The sequence below is a fragment of the Heteronotia binoei genome, chromosome 2, assembly GCF_032191835.1.
Source record: "Heteronotia binoei isolate CCM8104 ecotype False Entrance Well chromosome 2, APGP_CSIRO_Hbin_v1, whole genome shotgun sequence".
Lineage (NCBI taxonomy): Eukaryota > Metazoa > Chordata > Lepidosauria > Squamata > Gekkonidae > Heteronotia > Heteronotia binoei.
In genome coordinates, this window is record NC_083224.1 from 87306405 (window position 1) to 87327620 (window position 21216).

Consider the following 21216-nt stretch of genomic DNA (forward strand, 5'->3'; position numbering starts at 1 on the left):
AGTTTCAAACCATCTATCTCCTTATCTTCTTGAATTTGCATAAGCAAAACCTCTAAAGTCATTATAAATATCAATGGAGATAGATGGCAACCTTGTCTTGTTCTTTTACTAATTGTCATCTTTTCTGTCAAGTCTGCATTTATACAGAGTGGCTAAGTTGCTGGCTGTGTGTGCAGGCTGGGAGGGCTGCAAGCAGGGGAGAAACTGGGGGGGGGGGGGGAGAAGCCAGCCCAGGACCCCTAAAGGCATGGGGGCCCATAGGCCAGTGCCTACTTGGCCTAATTGTTAATCCGGCCCTGGAAATCAATAATATGATTTAATATATATACTGAAACTAATAATTAAACAAATTAATATAGGTCATTTTCTGTTCTACCTGACTTTTATAAATAAGTTTAAGTTTTTTACCCAGAGCTTTGCCTGTTAAGAATTCCAAATATGAGAGATTCAGAGATTGTAGGGTGTACCCAATTTATACAGGAGCTATTACATAGGCTAAAGCAAGACTTTAGTAAACCTTCTGATTCATGCTTTCTACAGGTATGATGTAAGACAATAGTTGTTGCAAACTCTGTTCCATTTGTTCTGTAATTTACTCTGGGCATAAAGCCATTTGTTCATAAATTATCCTCAAGGCTGAAAACAGCAAGTTAACAATAACAGTCAAAATGCATATTTGCAGATTTGCATGAGAACTGCAAAAAACTGAATGCAAACTCTTAGTCCTACTGTGACAAAACATCCTGAACAAAGATTTAAAATTAAAATTCACAGCACCTCACTGTAGCAGCAAGCCACCGGCATATCTGCTACAAGCCAGGTTACACGCAGGGTGTCAATGATATGGAGTTATAACACCTATGCTAGTGCACAAACAGGTGGAGATACATCACATTGGTGATACATCAGCATAACTGTAAATTATAGCAGCATAACACTTAGATTCCTAAACACTTCTGGCTCTGGGCTCAAGATGCAACTGTAAACATTCCTGTCAATGGAAACTGTTTCAACTGCAACTGTACAAAAGCAAATTTTGAAGCACTTCACTCTGTGAGTATGAATTTTAATGTGTATAACATTATTGTAAATGATGTCATTTCCACAGGGGTTATCTGACTAGGGTTGCCAAGTCCAATTCAAGAAATATCTGGGGACTTTGGGGGTGGAGCCAGGAGACATTGGGGTGGAGCCAGGAACAAGGGTGTGGCAAGCATAACTGAACTCCAAGGGAGTTCTGGCCAACACATTTAAAGGGACCGCACACCTTTTTAAATGTCTTCTTTCCATAGGAAATAATGAAGGATAGGGGCACCTTCTTTTGGGGCTCATAGAATTGGACCCCATGGTCCAATCGTTTTGAAACTTGGGGGATACTTTGGGGAGAGTCACTAGATGCTATACTGAAAATTTGGTGACTCTACCTCAAAAAACAGTGCCCCCAGAGCCGCCGAAACCTCCAGATCAATTTCCCATTATACCCTATGAGAATCGATCTCCACATAGAGAATAATGAAGTGCTCAGCAGACTCCCCCCCCCCCATTTCTGGCAACACTGAAGGGGGATTGGCCTCTCTACTCACGAGTTCAAAGTAACACAGACACCCCATCCCAAGAGGAAGCCTTTCAATCAGCGACTGAAGCCTCCGGAGGTAGAAACGCACATGGTCCTCTGGGGGCGGAGCTCCCCCCCCCCTTGCTGGCCAGACTCCCCGAGGAGACGCCTGTGGCAGCCGGAAAGGACGCAAGGACTACAAGTCCCAGCATGCACCTCGTGAAGGGAGACCGGACTGGAGCGAATAGCGGGCCGGTGGTGGGCGAGTCTTTGTGACCCGGAGGAAGGGAGAAGCCTGAAGCCTGCGAGGGAGGGAGGCAGCCAGGGAAAGAGACACGGCACCGTTTCCCCACCCCCGCTTCCAGATTTTTGGAGAGCGGGGGAGGAGGTTGCTAATCCAGGGGTCCCCCGGCAGGGCAGGGGGTTTGGGAAGCCTATATCTGACCCTGGTTCAGTGCTGTTGGGAAGCAGACTGTGGTGCATTTGACCACCTCCCAGGGTTTCTACAGCTCTTCTCAGACCCTTCTCAAACCTGTTCTGCTTCTCTTCCTACATGTCCACATGGCAGCCATTTCCCCTGTCTCTGCTGCAGCCATTTCATCTCCTCATCATCACGGGGCTTTTTTTTTAAATTGTCACAGAATATTGGTATATCAATATATCATACCAACAGGTATAAAACGTTACTTGAATTCCCAGCTTTTTTTGAAGCCTCTAGCTGCTTCCTTTGCAGAGACTTCTGTGAAAAGGCATATCTCTGCAACAGAAGGGGTTAGAGCCATACTTTTTTAAAAAATGAAAGATGAGAATTCAAAGAACATGTAATGATTGCTATTATAATGTTAAATCATCAATACAACAATATCCTACTAGCAATTTTTTAAAAATTGCAAAAACTCTGGTGGCCCAGGATGAATGGGGGGCTGCTGCTGGGGAATTGTGACAGGAAAACTGCAGAGAAACTTGCCTTGTGGAAGTTTCATTGCCAATTTTTAAAAAATTAGCAGCCACATCAGCAGTGAGGAAACCAAACAAGCCCATCCCTATGTGGAAACTACTTAATAGTGGAAGTCTGTACATATTTGGATAACTTTTAAAATATCCTGTAGAGCTCATAGGTATGTTGTTTCATATTTATTTTTACCCAAGTAGGATACCAGTGTCAAACTTGAGTGCTGTCAAAAGTTTCCAGCTGTTTGATTCTTTTTAATGTAGCCAGATCTGTGCTTACTTAAATCCAGATATTGGAGCCATGAACAAAAAAGGTTTTTTCTATAAACCTGAGAAAAGCTACAGGCTTGGGAGAGGGGGGACATTGAAAGCAAAAATAATTACATTAAGATGTCTACTAGGAGGAGTGAAAGAGGAAATAGTATAAGGAGGGGGATATGGGGAAACTGAAGTCTTTCTCCTGCAAGTTCTTGCATGTTTCCCACCATGTAACTGAGCATGGCCCTGGAGTTGGCACTGCACAACTTGGCCAGAATTTTCCCATGAAGGGGTTGCAAGAGGGGGGGAAAGAGGGAAAACCAAATTGGAGTGGGGGGGGGGGAGATAAATGTAGATTGACTGGTGAATGGGAAGGTGGAAAAAAGGCAGAAAAGGGGGAAAGGGAAAGGCTATGGTTTTTTTAGGGAAGTGAAAGAGGAAATGGGGGGGGTAGATGCCCCCTGCAAGACCTTGCAAATCCCCAACTTGTTTCTTCTTTTAAAAAATGAAATTAGGAATTTTATTTATGAGTAATAGCAATAGTATCATGAAATTAACACACTAAGCTAGCCAGCTATAAAGCAAAATTCTTCTCTTTATTGGGTACAATGTTAAAGACATGTGGAGACAATTTCAGAGTGTACTGTTGATATCCACAACTTTTCACATTACACAAAAAGCAAAAATCTGATATGAAACCCACCATGTGATCCCAGCTAAAGTCTGACAAACCTTGTGATCTTCTGGGATTTTCTCTAGGGCATTTCTGGAATAGATGGCACTGTTCTATTGGGGACTGGCATAGAAGCACAAATAGGCCCCAAGTAGCTGAGATGAATTAATGAAGCTATACATATAAAACATATAAAAAGGAAATTGACTTGCCTCTAGAAAGGCAATCAGTTCTCTTTGCTGGCCGCTAGATGGCAAAGTCCAGCACTGATACATGTTTGTGAGATGTGTCCATACCCAAACATGAAAGCAGCTGCTTGCTGTATTCCATAACAGATTGTCAGTAATAACAATATGCTATAACCCCAAAAGTTAGGGTTCATGATGTTAAAATACAGATGGAGTACATTCAGCAGCATTCAGGTATCTGAATTTGAGGGAAATAAAGCTAGCAATCAACCATTTTTTTCCTCTTTTTTTGGTAAAACCTAATGAAACTCCACTTCCATTCAATGTGCCACTGAGCTAAATCTCATTCTCAGCTCCAGTGACAACAATGATGAACTTCATTGTGACTTAATTGGGAGCCTGCCAAGGTCTTGGCCAGCACAAACCTTGAGAGCTGCTACAGTGGAGGCAACCAGCCACAGGTACAGCAGTGGTGTCATTAGAAAATTCCTTAAGAGGGAACCGCACTGGCCACAGTCTAAGCAAATGGCCCTGCCATAGGGCTGCACAGGCTATGACTGTGCCAGAATCCCAAGCAACTGAACCAGCTGTGCTAAGTCATTGCAAGGGTGAGGCTGCAGCAGGCTGAGGGAAATAATCACAAGGCAGCATCCACAGGAGGCCAACCACGGGGACATAAGTAGAAGGGCAGGCCCAAGCAATGTTCAACCACACCTGTGGCCCCCACCTCTTTAAAGACACAGACTTCTGCTGAATGGAACAGAGGCAGCAGCTGTAAGCCAAAATGCCCTCAAAACAAGGTTGGGGAATTGTCAGGTGGGCACCTGGCTCACTCAGGATCATTTTACCTGTGTATACAGGATTAACACGTCCAGAAAAGTAATGCTTTCTAATTACCCTTCCCCCGTCACTTGGCTCTTGCTGATGATAATAATTCAAAATAATAATATTTAAAGGTACTCTAATCTAATCAAGAACCAATATTTATACTCTATCTTCTTCTAAAACTTAATTTTAATCATTATCAAAAACTACTAACATTTAAAGATACACTTAACTATTAAAACCAAAAATTAATATTCTTCTTTCTTCTAAGACTTAATCATTATCAAAAATTGTCCAATGTCCTTTTACTTTCCACTCTTTTTCTGCATATCTTCTAAATTTTTTCCACTCCATCTTAAAAACCTCCAAATCATAGTCTCTTAAAGTTCTTGTTAGTTTGTCCATTTTACTTAGGCTTCCCAACCCCCCCGCCCTGCCAGGGGACCCCCACTTAAGCAACCTCCTCCCCCGCCCTCCAAAAATCCAGAAGCGGGGGGGGGGACGGCGCTGTGTCTCTTTCCCTGCCTGCCTCCCTCGCAGGCTTCAGGCTCCTCCCTTCCTCCAGGTCACAAAGACCTGCTCACCACCGGCCTGCTATTCGCTCCAGTCCGGCCTCCCTTCGCAAAGTGCATGCTGGGACTCGTAGTCCTTGCGTCCTCTCTGGCTGCCGGGTGGTGTCTCCTCGGGGAGTCTGGCTGGCGGGGGGGGGGAAGCTCCACCCCCAGAGGACCATGTGTGTTTCTACCTCCGGAGGCTTCAGTCGCTGATTGAAAGGCTTCCTCTTGGGATGGTGTGTCTGTGTTACTTTGAAAAAGTTGGCAGCAACTCATGAGTAGAGAGGCCAATCCCCCTTCAGAGTTGCCAGAAATGGGGGGGGGGAGTCTGCTGAGCACTTCATTATTCTCTATGTGGAAATCGATTCTCATAGGGTAAGTGGCTGGCTTGTTTGCCTGGGGGTAGTTGCTGGCCCCACCCTCTGCTGTTGCTCTGGCTGTTGAGTCAGAGGTGGGTGGGGGCCTTAGCCTTTAATTTGCAAGGCTCATTCTTGCCAGGGGGCTCCTAGCCTGGGGATTCTGTAGAAAGGTGGGTAGTTACCCACAAGTAAGTAGTGGAGTGCCGCAGGGCTCAGTAATGGGTCCCATGCTCTTTAAAAACAGGTTGCTTACCTGTAACTGATGATCTTCGAGTGGTCATCTGTGCAGTCACACTGATGGGATTAAGGCGCCTGCGCCGATCACGATCGGTAACTTCAAAAGCTGTGGATTTCCACGCCCCAGGCCCGGTGCGCATGCGCAGAGCCCCCACTGCGCATGCCCACCCGGTCCGGAGCGGACATCCCGCCAGTTCCTTCTGACCGCTGCATGATCCACTGATGGACCGGCAGCAGAGGGAAGGAGGGCGGGTAGTGTGACTGCACAGATGACCACTCGAAGATCATCAGTTACAGGTAAGCAACCTGTTTATCTTCTTCGTGGTCTCTGTGCATCACACTGATGGGAGACTAGCAAGCCAATGTCCTACCTGGAGGAGGGTGCCACGGTCCATCAGCAAGACAGCAACTGCAGCACCGCCCGGCCAACCAAAGAGCCTCGATGCCATCTCAGGTCCAACGCATAGTGTCTGATGAAGGTATGCGGGGAGGACCACGTGGCTGCTTCGCAAATGTCTCTCAGAGGCACTCCTTTCATGAAGGCTGCCGAAGTGGCCATCGCTCTGGTGGAGTGAGCTCTAATGGGTCCCGGCAAGGGCCTCTTGTTTATTAAGTAACAGAGTTTTATGGTCTCTGTGATCCATTTTGAGATCCTCTGAGCTGAGACCTTGCTCCCCTGTGATGCTGGGGCATAGGACAGAAAAAGTCTGGAGTCTTTACGAAGCGGCCCCACTCTGTGTAGGTAAAAGGACAGCGCTCTTTTGACATCAAGTGCATGGAGTCTGTGTTCCACATCAGTCGTAGGGTTCGGGAAATATACTGGTAGGTATATCTCCGTATTTATGTGAAAAGATTATATTATTTTTGGAAGAAATCTGACGTCCGGTCTCAACCAGACTCCCTCCGCACAGAAACGTAAGTATGGGTTGTCACAGCGGAGAGCGGCAAGCTCACCGACTCTCCTAGCCGAAGTGATGGCTAGCAGGAAGGCCGTCTTCCACGTAAGTAACTGGAGTGGGCATGTTGCCATGGGTTCAAATGGTTTGCCCGATAGAGCGTGTAGAAACCCTGGGAGGTCCCACGCAGGGGCCGGAAATTTTATTGCTGGGTAGAGTCTAGCAAGGCCGCGAAGGAACTTCTTTGTGTCTGGGTGAGTAAAAACTGAGTGGCCTTCAATGTGTATGTGGTTCGCCGAGATGGCAGCCAGATACACTCTAACTGAGGACACAGCTAGACCTTTATCGATTAAGGCAAGGAGGAAGTCCAAAATAGTGGGAAGACCTGCCCTGGAAGGGTCTACCCCCGTAGAGGAAGCGAATTCCACAAACTTGGACCACTTATAGTCGTAGGACTTTCGTGTAGACAATTTCCTACAATTGAGGAAGACTTCTTGTGCCCTGGCCGACAGTGGAACTGCTACAGCCTCCACGCCGTTAACTTCAGGCGTGGGGCGTCGTGATGAGTCACCCGCCCTTGGTGCGACAATAGTAGGTCTAAGGCTGGTGGGAACTGGTGAAAGATCCCTTTGGATATGCTCAGGATCGGGGCAAACCAGTGTTGTCTCGGCCACCAGGGGGTGATGAGGATCCCCCGCGGTTGTTTGCTGTGGATCTTGTGGACCACCCTGGTAATGAGCGGGATGGGGGGAAACAGGTAGACGTGTTGCCCCCTCCATGGGAATAGCAGGCCGTCCCCCAACGACTCCGGGTCTGCTCCTCCCCTGCAGCAGAATCTCCTGCACTTCGAGTTGCTGCGAGTTGCAAATACGTCCACTTCCGGGGTCCCCCATTTCCGAAAGACTGGTTGGAGAAACTGCCAATTTATTTCCCATTCGTGAAGCATGCCCCCCCCCCCGACTCAGGGAGTCTGCACAGGCGTTGAGAGTGCCTGGGAGGTGTGCTGCTGTTAGTGTCGTCTGTGTTTCTCTGCATATCTCCCATATGCGCAGCGCTAGTAGGCATAACTTCCGGGACACTGTGCCTCCCTGCCTGTTTATGTAGGCTAGGGCCGTTGTGTTGTCCGTTAGAATCGCCACCGATTTGTTGGCAAGCAGTTTCCGGAAAGAAAGGATGGCGTGATGGACCGCCAACAACTCTAGAAAGTTTATGTGATATTGTAGATGGCATGGAGGCCACCTGCCCCCTACGCACATGCCGTTCAGATGTGCTCCCCATCCCCACAGGGATGCGTCCGAGGTTATGGTCAGGGACGGAGCTGTCCTGTGAAATGGGGCGCCTTCTATCAGATGCTGTTTCTGGTGCCACCACTCCAGAGAGAGTAGGACTGGTCTCGGGATGACCATCCTGCGTGATGGGGGGTCTGTCAGATTGTTGAAAGCTCTGATGAACCACAATTGGAGGATTCTCATGTGGAACCTGGCGAAGACGATGACCGATGTGGTCGCGGCCATCAGTCCTAGAAGGCGCTGGACTTGCCTCGCTCTCACAGTTGGGTTGTGGAGGAACTCCGTCACTAGGGAGATGATGTCGCTCGCTCTGCTTGGCGGAAGAAATGCCTTGCACCTTCGTGTGTCTAGGATCGCTCCAATGAACTGTGTCCTTTGGCAAGGTTGAAGATGCGACTTCTTGCTGTTGACCTGTAGCCCTAACTCTTGTAGGAGGGTCAAGGTTACCCGGATGTGATGTAATAGACGATCCTTCGAGTTTGCCACCAGAAGCCAATCATCTATATATGGGAACACTGTTATCCCCTGTAGTCTCAGATGCGCTGCCACTACTGCCATGGTTTTTGTAAAGACCCTCGGGGCCGTCGAAAGGCCGAATGGCAGTGCCCGGTATTGAAAGTGAGATTTTCCAATAGTAAACCTGAGGAACTTCCGATGTTCTGGGTGGATACTTATGTGGAAGTATGCGTCCTGCAGGTCCAACGTGGCCATCCAATCGTCCTGGTTGAGAAGAGGTAGAATGTTTTGCAGGGAGACCATTCGGAACTTGTGCTGAGCGATGAAAATGTTGAGAGCTCTCAAGTCCATAATGGGTCGGAGGCCACCATCCCGCTTGGGGATTATAAAATATCGGGAATAAAAACCTTGTCCCTCCTGATTTGGTGGAACTGCTTCTATCGCATTTTTGCTTAGAAGCGCTTGTACTTCTTCCCGTAGTGCCTGAGAGGGAGTAGTGTAGATGACTGTAGGGACGGTGGGTTGTTGATGAAACTCTATTTGGTAGCCCATGTGAATTATAGACAGAACCCATCTGTCTGTAGTGATGTTGAACCATGCTGGGAAAAAAGGGTAAAGTCTTGTCCGGTTGCAGAGGGACGGGGAAGGGGAAATATGCAGTGGGGAACAGTCAAAGACCCTGTTTGGGTTGTCGATTCCCCTTCTGGCGTGGAGTTTGAGTTGAAGTCGGTGAGACTTGGTGGTATATTGTGTTTTTGAGAAAGAACCTGAGCCTTTGGGTCTCCACTGTTGGTCCCCTTGCTGTTTTGAAAAGGGCTTCTTATTCCAGGTTTTTGACCAGGGTCGTCTGGACTGTGATTTGGATGAGGTAGACACCCCCAGATTTCTAGATGTTCGAATGCTTTTATCCATTTCCTGTAATACGGAGTCGGTATTGGCACTAAACAGTCCGCTGCCGTCGAATGGAAGATCTTCTATATAGGACTGGGTGTCTGGTTGAAGGGCCGTTGACCTCAGCCAGGAGTGTCTTCTGAGGGTCACAGCTGAGGAGATGGTCTTGGCCCCAACGTCGCCTACATGTTTAGCAGAGCTTATTTGTTGCTTTGCCAGTGCAATTCCTTCTTTCTGTAGTTTTCTAACAGCTACTTTAGCTTGTTCCGGAAGAGTGGGTAAGATGGTAGATAGCTGGTCCCATAACGCATATTGGTAGCGGCCCATACATGCTGTATAGTTGGCCATCTTTACGCCTAGTGAGCCAGCTGTATAAATTCGCCTACCCAGGTTGTCCAGTTTCTTACCCTCCCTATCTGGGGGGGTAGAATGGGTCTTCCTAGCTTTGGAAGATGAGGCGACTACCACCGAGTTGGGCTTAGGGTGGTTGAATAGAAATTCAGCTGTAGACTCCTGAATTCTATACATGTGGTCGAGTCTGCGCGAGGATATCGGTGTCGACGCAGGCTTGTCCCATGCAGATTTGGCTGTGTGCAGCATGACTAGTCAGGGGCAGCGCCACTGCTGTGGAGGTATCCAGTTGTACAACGTCGAAGACATTGTCTGTTACTACCGGTTGGGGTTGGACAGTGGTCAGGGCAAGTGTTTGGGCCATCCGTTTAATGAGGTCCCCGTATGATTTGAGGTCCTCGGAAGGGGATATGGGTTGTTCCTCCCCGACCTTCTGGGAAGGTGATGGTTGCTCAGGAGAGGAAGGGGTGCCTTGTTCCTCTGAGGCGGATTCTTCCTCCGATTTAGAATCTTCTGGTGATTCTGAGCGCTCCGACCTGGGATGGGGCGTGTCCGGAGTCTTGGCTGGCTCTGGGGTCTCTTTCTCCGATCCTCGGGAGCGAGGGGGGCTTCCCTTCTTAGCGGGCTTTTCGGTACCGGGGGGTTTCGACAGCGATGCCGACGGTACATGTCTCGGTGTATGGTAGGACGTTCTTGATCTCACCGATGCCTCAGATTATTGGTCCCAGTCCATCTGCCTGGGGGGGCATCCAGGGGAAAACTGAAGGCATCGGATAGGATCCATAGAGGTATTGCCACTGTCTCTGGTCCCATGGCACCGGAGGCGGTGGCTTTCTCAACGGGGAGCTTTCCCTAGGCTTCGGTCTCGGAGAACGATCGACCGGCGATCTAGCTTCGGTCGATTCTCGCGATCGGTGTCGACGTGTAGGGCTTCTGGAGCGGCTGCCGGATCGGTCCCGACGGGCGCTTCGGGAGCGATGGCGAGTGAGAGACCTTCTGCGCGGGCTGCACGACCGACCTCGTAGAGGAGTAGTGCAGTTGCCCCCACTAGTTTGAGGGGATGGAGTCCGCACACGATGACCTTCGAGAGGACTCTGTTCCGTTCCCGAGCGTTGAGCGAGCTCTATGTCACGGTCTGAGTCCGACGAGATTGCTATCTGCGTCGACATGGAGGACAGCGCAGGTGGGCTGAGTTGACGACTCGGAGAGGCAAATAACCTCAAGGTGGAACCGTACCGGCTGTATCGATGGCGACGTCGGAGCGGAAGACGCAGAGTGCCCGCTGTGTTTGGGCTTTTCTGCTTTTTTCTTTCTCGGCTCGGTGTGGGCAGCCTTCTCCTCTCTAGGCTGTTTCGCGGGCGTAGAGGAGTCCGACTTCGATGCCAAGCCCGCTGTTTTGCTGGGGCGATCAGCGTCGGTAAGGGCCCTGTCGGTACCGACCGACTCGGATGTCGACGGTCTAGGGGTGGTCGACATCTTTTTCGGTGAAAGCGCCTTCTCCATTAATGCAGCGGCCAGCCGGGCTGCTCGATTTTTCTTAGTCTGTTTCAAAAACTTCGAACAGTGCACACAGGAGTCAGGAATATGGGACTCTCCAAGGCAGAGTAGGCAGAGAGAATGTCCGTCCGGAGGGGCTATCTTGCTGCCATACCTCGTACACCTCCGGAAAAATCCCCAGCGCCTTTCCATGCGTGGCGGGAAAGGATGAGGGGAAGGAGGGGAAAAGGGGAGGTGGAAAGGGAAGGAAAAAAGTCCAAATTTCGCCCTTTCTCTGAGCAAAGCGAAAACAATAAACTAAAACAAGAAAGAAAAAATATGAAATATTTGGAAATCCACAATCCTGGATAGATTATGAAAAAAAGTACCGACCGTAGCGACTGATCGACTGATCCAAGCGGCGGTCAGAAGAGAACTGGCGGGATGTCTGCTCCGGGCCGGGTGGGCATGCGCAGTGGGGGCTCTGCGAATGCGCACTGGGCCTGGGGCGCAGAAATCCGCAGCTTTTGAAGTTACCGATCGTGATCGGCGCAGGCGCCTTAATCCCATCAGTGTGATGCACAGAGACCACGAAGAAGATCTTGTTCATAAATGATTTGGAGTTGAGAGCAAGCAGTAAAGTGGCCAAGTTTGCAGATGACACTAAATTGTTCAGGATGGTGAGAACCAGAGAGGATTGATACTGGCTGATTTGTTTTCAATTCTCTTCCTAATAATTCCCAGCATGGTGTTGGCCTTTTTAATTGCAATCGCACACTGTCTTGACATTTTCAGTGAGTTATCTACCACGACCCCAAGATCTCTCTCTTGGTCGGTCTCTGCCAGTTCACACCCCATCAACTTGTATTTGCAGCTGGGATTCTTGGCCCCAATGTGCATTACTTTGCACTTGGCCACATTGAACCTCATCTGCCACGTTGACGCCCACTCACCCAGCCTTAACAGATCCCTTTGGAGTTCCTCACAATTCTCTCTCGTTCTTACCACCCTGAACAATTTAGTGTCATCCGCAAACTTGGCCACTTCACTGCTTACTCTCAACTGCAAATCATTTATGAACAAGTTAAAGAGCATGGGACCCAAGAGTAAGCCCATTGCAAGGGCAAGAAAGTGAAATTGTAACAGGTAATGAAGAGAGGGCGGAACTGCTCAATTCCTACTTTTCCTCGGTCTTCTGTTCTGAGGGAAATGGTGCTCAACATGGCAAAAACAGAACACATAAGGAGGGTATGAAGTTCCAACCTAGGATCAGCATGGGGTAGTACATAAACACCTAATTTCTTTAAATGAAACTAAGTCCTCAGGGCCAGATGAATTGCATCCAAGGGTGCAAAAGAGCTTGCAGATGTAATTTCTGAGCCTCTGACTATTATTTTTGAGAATTCTTGGAGAACAGGAGAGGTGCTGGAAGACTGGAGGTGGGCAAATGTTGTCCCCATCTTCAAGAAGGGGAAAAAAGAGGATTCGGGTAACTACTGACCCGTCAGCTTGACGTCTATACCTAGAAAAGTTTTAGAACAAATCATCAAACAGTCGGTCCTGGAACATTTAGAAAAAATGGATGTGATTACGAAGAGCCAGAATGGTTTCCTTAAGAACAAGTCATGTCAGACTAACCTGATCTCTTTTTCTGAGAAAGTGACTACCTTGCTGGATCAGGGAAGTGATGTAGACATCGTTTATCTTGATTTCAGTAAGGCTTTTGATAAGGTTCCACATACTATCCTTGTTGACAAGTTGGTAAAATGTGGTTTGGATCCTGTTACAGTTAGGTGGATCTGTAACTGGTTGACAGATCGCACCCAAAGAGTGCTTGTGAATGGTTCCTCATCCTCTTGGAGAGGAGTAACAAGTGGAGTGCCTCAAGGATCTGTCCTGGGACCTGTTCTGTTCAACATCTTTATCAATGATTCGAATGAAGGAATAGAGGGAATGCTTATTACATTTGCAGATGATACTAAACTGGGAGGGGCTGCAAACACAGAAGAATACAGAAACAGGATACAGGATGACCTTGACAGGCTGGAAAACTGGGCTAAAATCAATAAAATGAATTTTAACAGGGATAAATGTAAAGTTCTGCATTTAGGTAGTAAGAATCCAATGCACGGTTATAGGATGGGGGAGACTTGTCTTAGCAGTAGTATGTGCGAAAAGGATCTAGGGGTCTTAGTGGATCATACGCTGAACATGAGTCAACAGTGTGATGAGGTGGCTAAAAAGGCAAATGCAATTTTGGTCTGTATCAACAGAAGTATAGTGTCCAGATCACGTGATGTGATGGTATCGCTTTACTCTGCTCTGGAGTATTGTGTTCAGTTTTGGGCACCACAATTTAAGAAGCATATAGACAAGCTGGAACGGGTCCAGAGGAGGGTGACGAAGATGCTGAGGGGTCTGGAGACCAAATCCCATGAGGAAAGGTTGAAGGACCTGGGTATGTTTAGCCTGGAGAGGAGGTGGCTGAGAGGTGATATGATCACCATCTTCAAGTACTTGAAGGGCTGTCATATAGAGGATGGTGTGGAATTGTTTTCTGTGGTCCCGGAAGGTAGGACCAGAACCAAGGGTTTGAAATTAAATCAGAAGAGTTTCCAGCTCAACATAAGGAAGAACTTCCTGACCGTTAGAGCGATTCCTCAGTGGAACAGGCTTCCTCGGGAGGTGGTGGGCTCTCCTTCCTCGGAGGTTTTTAAACAGAGGCTAGATGGCCATCTTACAGCAATGAAGATCCTGTGAATTTAGGGGGAGGTGTTTGTGAGTTTCCTGCATTGTGAAGGGGGTTGGACTAGATGACCTTAGAGGTCCCTTCCAACTCTATGATTTTATGATTCATCTCCTCCTGGTTTACAGCCATGGAATGGGTGTATTGCAGACCAGGTCTGTGTCAGCTGGCAGGCCCCGCTCTGCCTACCCCTCCTGTGATTCTGACCCGATACCTGAAGGGGCTGTTCCACTTCACTGCCTCAGGGTATTGCTGCCACCACTGTCCCTGTCAGGCTCCAGTTTAGCAGGACAGCCTCCTAACCTCCCTCTGGTGTCACTACAAACCTACCTCAGGGTCCTTTGGGGCTCTCCTGGAAATTTGGCAACTAGCCATTTATTAGTTTCCCTCCTTAGAGATTCCCTGACTTACTCTGAGCATTTCTAAGCAGTTGGGAGAACTATGTGGTACAGAGGGACTTCACTCCTTCAACAATCAAAGGTTTATTTAAAACTCACAACTATACACAGTAGAGTTTCCAAGCTCCTGCTGGGGGCAGGAGATCCCCCAGTTGGTGGTGGGGGGGCAATCTGCCAGTATGGAGCAGGCTGCCAGGGGAATCCCTGCCCCCAAGGAGCCCTGTCATCACCCCAGGCACATTGTGCTAGGGGCACTCTAGGATTTGAAGTAAAACTCTATGGTACCATAGAATTTTACTGTGAATCCTAGAGCGTCCCTGGCGTGGCTTGCCCAGTGCAATGATGTCACTTCTGCGAGAAGGACTTGGCAGTCCTAATATACAGGTACATCAGAAGTGAAAAGAAGAAATAAAATAACGTGAATAAAAATGCTTCATCTCTCTGCTTGCTCTAAACTCATGCCCTATCTAGGTGGTATGCAGGGCAGGTACATTACTTCGTTACTCTGGGGTAAGCAGATCAAACATATCTCCCCCCAAATCCAATGAAGACGGAGATCCTGTACCTAAGTTGTGGCAGTTTGGGGGAGAGATCCTCCTACCGACCTTTGATGGGGCACCTTTGGTGTTAGCGCCTAAGGTTAAGAGCTTGGAGGTACTCCTGGAGCCTTCTTTGACAATGGAGGCCCAGGTGGGAGCCACTGCCAGATCAGTCTTTTATCATCTTAGGCAGATAAGGCAGTTGGTTCCCTTCCTTGAACGCAGCAACTTGGTGACTGTGATCCATGCCATGATCATCTCGAGAATAAACTACTGTTAACATGCTCTACATGGGGTTGCCCTCAAACTCGGAAGCTACAGCTGGTGCAGAATGCAGCAGCCAGGTTGTTATTAGAGCTACCAGCATGGGAGCATATTCAACCTGTGGTGAAAGCATTGTATTGGCTGCCTGTGGCAATCCAGATTCGTTTCAAGGTGTTGGTGCTGACCTTTAAAGCCCTTTAAGGCCTGCGACCTGCCTACCTTCAGGACCACCTTTCCTCACACGTGCCCCAGAGAGTATTGCATTCAAGGACCAAAAATCTACTGGTGATCTCCAGGCCAAAGGAGGCCCAGCTGAGCACTGCCAGGACCTGGGCCTTCTCTGTGGCAACTCCTACATGGTTGAATGTGCTCCCAGACAACATCAGAGCCCTGTGGGACCTCCCACAATACCACAGGGCTTGCAAGACTGAATTATTCCACCTTGCATTCAGCAAATAATATGAGAGACGGCTGTCAAATCACCACAGAACGGACAATCCTGGTCAACATTACTGCTCCAACACTATTAGTGCCATATCTGACGAGATCTCTGGATAGTATTGGCAACGTTATTGCTCATTGATCATATAATTTTAACTGATTATTTATTGTATAGTAATTCTGTTGATTGTTCTATGTTTCATGTTTTGATGTTTTTGCGGTTTTAATGGTTGTTAGCCGCTCTGAGTCATTTGCTGGGAGGGCGAGATATAAATCCAATAAATATATAAATAACATGGCCACCATCTCCGGCCTGGGAGCAGGGCTTAGGGTTGTGAACCCCCAGATGGGGGCAAGGGATCCCCCGATATGGAGGTCCTCCACCCCAAAGTGGGGGGTGGGGGAGGGAAATGTCTGCTGGACACTCGGGGGGGGGGTGCTGTTTTTTTAAGTAGAGGCACCAAATTTTCAGCCTCTCTTCAAAACACCCTCAAAGTTTCAAAAAAATAGGACCAGGGGGTTCAATTCTATGAGCCCCAAAAGAAGGTGCCCCTATCCTTCATTATCTCCAGTGTTGGGAAAGCATTTGAAAGCTGTGTGGTCCCTTTAAATATAATGGCCAGAATTCCCTTTGGAGTTCAATTATGTTTGCCCCAGAGGCTCCACCCCCAAAGTACCCAGATATTTGACTTGGACTTGGCAACCCTAGCAGGGCTATATCTACCACTGTCTCTTACAACCTCCAACCATCTGATCGACTGGCTTCCCGCCCCAAAACTGGATAATATATACAGCAGTTCCTATGCAGGAACTTGCTCTTCCTCCTGCAGTATTCTAGGGCAGATCTCCCCATAACCTTGATGGATTTCCTGTCCTCCCTAGGAAGTTGCCCTCAGATTACTGGTTGGAAATGGGAGGGAAGGGGAGGAATGAGATTAGGCCAAGGCCTACCTAAAGTTTGATAGTCTCCTCCCATCCAGCCCACAGAAAGTGAAACACACACAAGATGGCATTTCTCCACAAGCTGGTAAGCATGCAGCCTGCCTGGGGCCTCATGGAGGGGTCACCCAGTGGGTTTGCTGGGGCCACAACAGCACTGATATCCTCATCTCACATGTCTGTGATTAGAAGAAGACTGCAGATTTATACCTCGCCCTTCTCTCTGAATCAGAGCCTCAACACCAGCCAGGCCGTCCACCACCACCTGAGCAATGAGGCCATGCACATACCTCCAAGCCAGTCCCAAGGTATCACTTCAGGATGGACAGATTCTATCTTTGCAGCCCAGCCCAGGACAGAGACCTGCTCTGCCATCATGCACAGTGGCAAACAGCTGCTCCTGATGGTAGCAAAGGCCACATTGGCAGGCCCCAGCACCAGCCTTTGCAGGAACACTTTCTCAGCCTCAATCCAGTTATGGGTATCATCACCCACTGGGCCCAGCACAATTATGCCAACATGCCACAGGGGAATGAAAGTGTGGGGGCCTGAAGCACTGAAGCAGTATGAGAACCTTGAAGCATTGGAATGCACCCACACACACATACTGGCCACAGGATGGAGTAGGGATCCAGACAGTCCACTTGCTGCCACATTGTACAACAGCAACACCATTGGAGAGGCTGTTGTGAATGCATCAGAACCCCACAACTTCCTGGCAACATTTGCCTGGTGTGGTTCCGCTTGGACAGGATGGCCATCTAAGCCCTATGTGAGACTGTGGTGAGCTACCTGCCAATGACCTGCCTGATGGGGTAGGATACACCTCTGGGCGTGGTAGCAGGACACACCTGGGTGGAACAAGGTGAGACCAGGGGCAGGAGGCTGCAGCCATGGTAGCCTCCACAGCAGAGTAGCTTTAGCAATTTGTCCAATGGAAGCTCAAAAAATATGGAGGGAGTGAGCAAGCCTGGATGGGAGAACAATGGCTTTCTGGGCCCAGGTTCCTTAAGGTGAGCTTTGGCTGTGGAGTGCATGAAATGGAGAAGAGGTGAGTGCTGCTTAATTCAAGAGCCAGGTGTGAAGCTGGGGCCATAAAAAGAGAAGAAAGGGAAATGAAAGGGGGCTGGCTGGAGAAGACACAAGAGCAGAAAAGAAAGCCAAGCCAGCTAAAAGGAGAAAAGAGAAGCAGCAGCTGCTGCTGCTTCCAGAAAGGGAGAAGAATTGTCTCAAGGAGGTTCCTAGGCAAAGAGGCAGGTTGCAGTATCGTGGCTGTTCTCCTTTATAATGTATTATAACCGAGATCCATGAAGATAACCAAAGCCTCAGGCACCTGGAATTGTCAACTGAAAATAAAAAGGAGAAAGGAGGAGAAAGAAAATAAAAATGTATGCAAGAAAGCAGTGACTGGGCTGGTGCTTTCAAGACCCCATGGACCCCAGGTATGATGTTCCCTTGCCTCCAGAGGGCATCACAGAGGCATTGGGCCATGCACTCCAGGGCCAGGTGCCCACCCCCAGGGCCATCCCCATCACACAGGAGTTGCTGCTGTCCCTCCGTTGTCTTGTCACTTGTTCATTCCAAGCAGTTCTGGCCGAAGTGCTGGAGATGTCCCTGTCCTTGGTGAGCCATTGCCTCCACAGCTTCCCAGGTGCCATGCTGCTGCAACTACAGGGGCACGTGTATTTCCTCATAGAGGAGGTCGAGCTGTTCCTCCATCTCACTGTGCTCACCGTCTTCCAGGATCTCTGCAGGTCTACGCAACGAACACCACTTGAATGTGCAGGCCACCTTTAACCACCAGGGTATCTTCACAGACCTTATGGCCAAGTTCTCATACTGTATGCACAATACACAGATCCTTGCTGCATTTGGCCTCAATCACCTGCTGGCCACCTGGCCAAAGGACAAGGACTGGCTAGTAAGTTGTGCGCCCACTGGGAAGAGTGCTCAATTGGTGGAGTATTTAGTTGGCTGGTGACCAGGATACCCTTTGCTTCCATATCTGCTCACACCACATGCCAGAGATGAGAAGCAGACTGCACCACTGCCAACCAGGTGCACCATCAGAACCACATAGTCAATGAACAGGTATTCCACCATCTGAAGCTATGCTTGCATTGCCTGCACCCAGGTCTCAGATTCAGTGGGATTCACAGGAGCGCAGCTCCTGAACCTTTCTGAGAGTTCCACCTCCTTGTCCATTGAATAGTATGTGCAGCTGCATAACAATCCCTGGATGAGCTCCACCACCTATTTTTCAACAAAATGTCCCCTGCCTGCACCACAAGGGGCCATAGGCCCTGTAGCCCCTTGGTATTGCCAAGTTCTTCACATGTAACATGCTCCACAACACAATTGTCTGGAAGCAGCTACTACTGCACTATCTGGAGGTCAGGTGAGCAGGTGTACCTCCCATCAAGGAAAGGGGCACTACTATGCCCCTCCACACTGCCTGGGCGGGGGGTGGCAGCCCCAACCCTGCACTCACATACTCCAGAAGATACACAAGTGGGGGACACTGAGGCAGGAAGCCCAACCAGAGGCTATGGCAGGGGTGGCCAAATTGTGGCTCAAGAGATACATGTGGCTCTTTCACACATATTGTGTGGCTCTTGAAGCCCCCACGACCCCATTGACCAGCCTGGAGAAGGCATTTGTCTCCTTAAATCCTTTCTCCAAACCAAGCCAGCTGACGTGGGGGGCTTGGAGAACACATTTAAAGCTCCTTTCTTTCCACCTTGACTTCCTCCCTTCCTTCCTCTTTTGCTTTCTCCCCCTCGCATTCATGTCTTGCAGCTCTCAAACATTTGCCATTTTTTCTACAAACCTGAGAGAAAGTCACAGATGGTGGTAGGGGGATCAACTCACAAACAAACAGACAGGGACAGAGTTCCAGAACACCCCAGACTTTATTGATCAAAATATCACAAGGACTAATGACAAAGGTTGCTAACTTCCTATGACTAGTATGGCACTGTGCCTTCTCTGCTATACAGAGATGGAGTACATGTTAGGGTTTTGAAATGTGCCATGTTAGTTACATGCATGTACTTTGCTCTTGTGTGTTAGTCCCTTAGTGGTGCTAAGTGTCTCTGAGTTTGGGGGTAGGGCTGTGCCTTTGTGGGGCACTTGGTCTTTTTCATTGCATGGGCACCTATGGCCTATGCTGTGGAGGTTTTCCCACCAGTTGGGGGGGGGGGGTATTCTCAGGCTGAAGCACGTTAGGGAGTAAACTAATTCCTGCCACTTCTCTGGGTCCACCCTTTTTCCTAACAGTGCAGCCAGCTGTGCTGCTGTTGCTAGGCTGATGGCCAACTGGGGCACAAAACTGCGACTCTGCCACCATACCTCAGATATGCCAGTGGAGTGATGCATTGGCTCCCTGTGCACTTTTGCACCCTGCCCTGATTGTGGAGTAAGTAAAGCTGGGAGGCTGTTTCTCTAGCATGGGGATAAGTAGTGGGAAAACCTTTATCTGCTCAGTAAAAGGCTCAGGAAAACAGAGCTAGTTAAAAAGGTGTCTGTCCTAAAAAGTTCTGTATGGGATATACTGGATTCACACAATCTCAAGTATTTATAATAATTCTGAGCATATTTTGCTATAAATTCTATTACACTGTCTTCTAGGTGGGTAGATGAGTCTTTGGCAACCAAAATAAAGACAACTGTAGAACCTAACAGACATTTACTTGAAATTTCTATATATATTACTTTCCACTGCATCTTGTTTCCAGATGTGCTCTGCCTAGTAATGTCGCAAACAAAATAAGTTTTTTAAAAGCTGATAGTCTTCCTCATCTATTTGACTTCTCTCTCTCTCTCTCCTGTGTGTGTGTGAACAAAAAGTAATCATGTTTCTAATTGTGAGCTCTCTCAACTGCAGAAACTTATAATATTGATACTCCCTGCCTTTTTTGCAAGTTCACAGTAGCTGATGCCACAACACATTACTAGTTAGTCTTTAAATCTGCAATGTTCATCTATATCTTTCTTGTCCGTTTCTCCCTCTATACTGTGTTTAATGTGAACATGTACAACTAGTGTTACCAGCTCTGGGTTGGGAAATACCTGGATATTTTGGGGGTAGAGGGAGGAGTTTGGTGAGGGTAGGGACTTCAGCAGGTGAGCAGGGTATAATGCCATAGGGAGCAACCTCCAAAGCAGTCATTTTCTCCATAGGAACTGATCTTGGTAGTCTGGAGATCCCCTGTAATAGCAGATCTCCAGGTGCCACCTGGAGGCTGGCAACCCTATGGCAACCAGTTTTTAATGCCAGGGCTGAGTCAGAAGATGCAGGGTTTAATTCAAATAAGGATTGGCCAGAATTCTGCCCCATTTTACAAACATGCCAAGTAATCCCCCCCCCCCCCCCACAAAAAAGTGGATGTGTTCAGGCATCTCTTCCCCATGACCTGCAGCAACCTGTATTTTTTGCTGCAGAAGGCATGGTTTTCAAACAGTCTGTAGTCTTAGCACTTCTGATGAAAATCAACTTTTTATAAATGTTTTTAAAACACTGAAAAAATGAATGCCTTCACACATCTATAAAATGGCTTTCCTTCACCTTCTTAATAATCAGTTCCCAATAAATAACACTGTCAAGCAAATTCCACTGGTGCCAGATGCGTTTGTGTTAAATGCTGACAAGCTGCTTCCAAATTATGATGACTATGAATTAGCTTTCTTCATTAGCAGCCATTCTCAGGACTTTGTAAACTGAGGGGCAGTGGCTTCTTTTATTGAGTCAATCTCATGTTGGGTCTTCCTCTTTTCCAATTGCCAGATAGGAACCTCCAAATAAGAATACCAAATAGGATAACAAAATATAATACCAAATGGGACTGTCAAACTCCAGATGTGCCTGGACAACTCCCATAATTACAAGTGATCTCTAGACTGCAGAGATCAGTTTCCCTGGAGAAAATGG

At 48.2% G+C, this 21216-nt stretch overlaps 1 protein-coding gene across 1 annotated transcript in view; it reads right to left on the bottom strand.

The window, feature by feature from the left end:
* LOC132566457 (parathyroid hormone 4-like) overlaps positions 1–21216 on the bottom strand; it is a 55186-nt gene that overhangs the window by 33183 nt on the left and 787 nt on the right. The window lies entirely within an intron of this gene.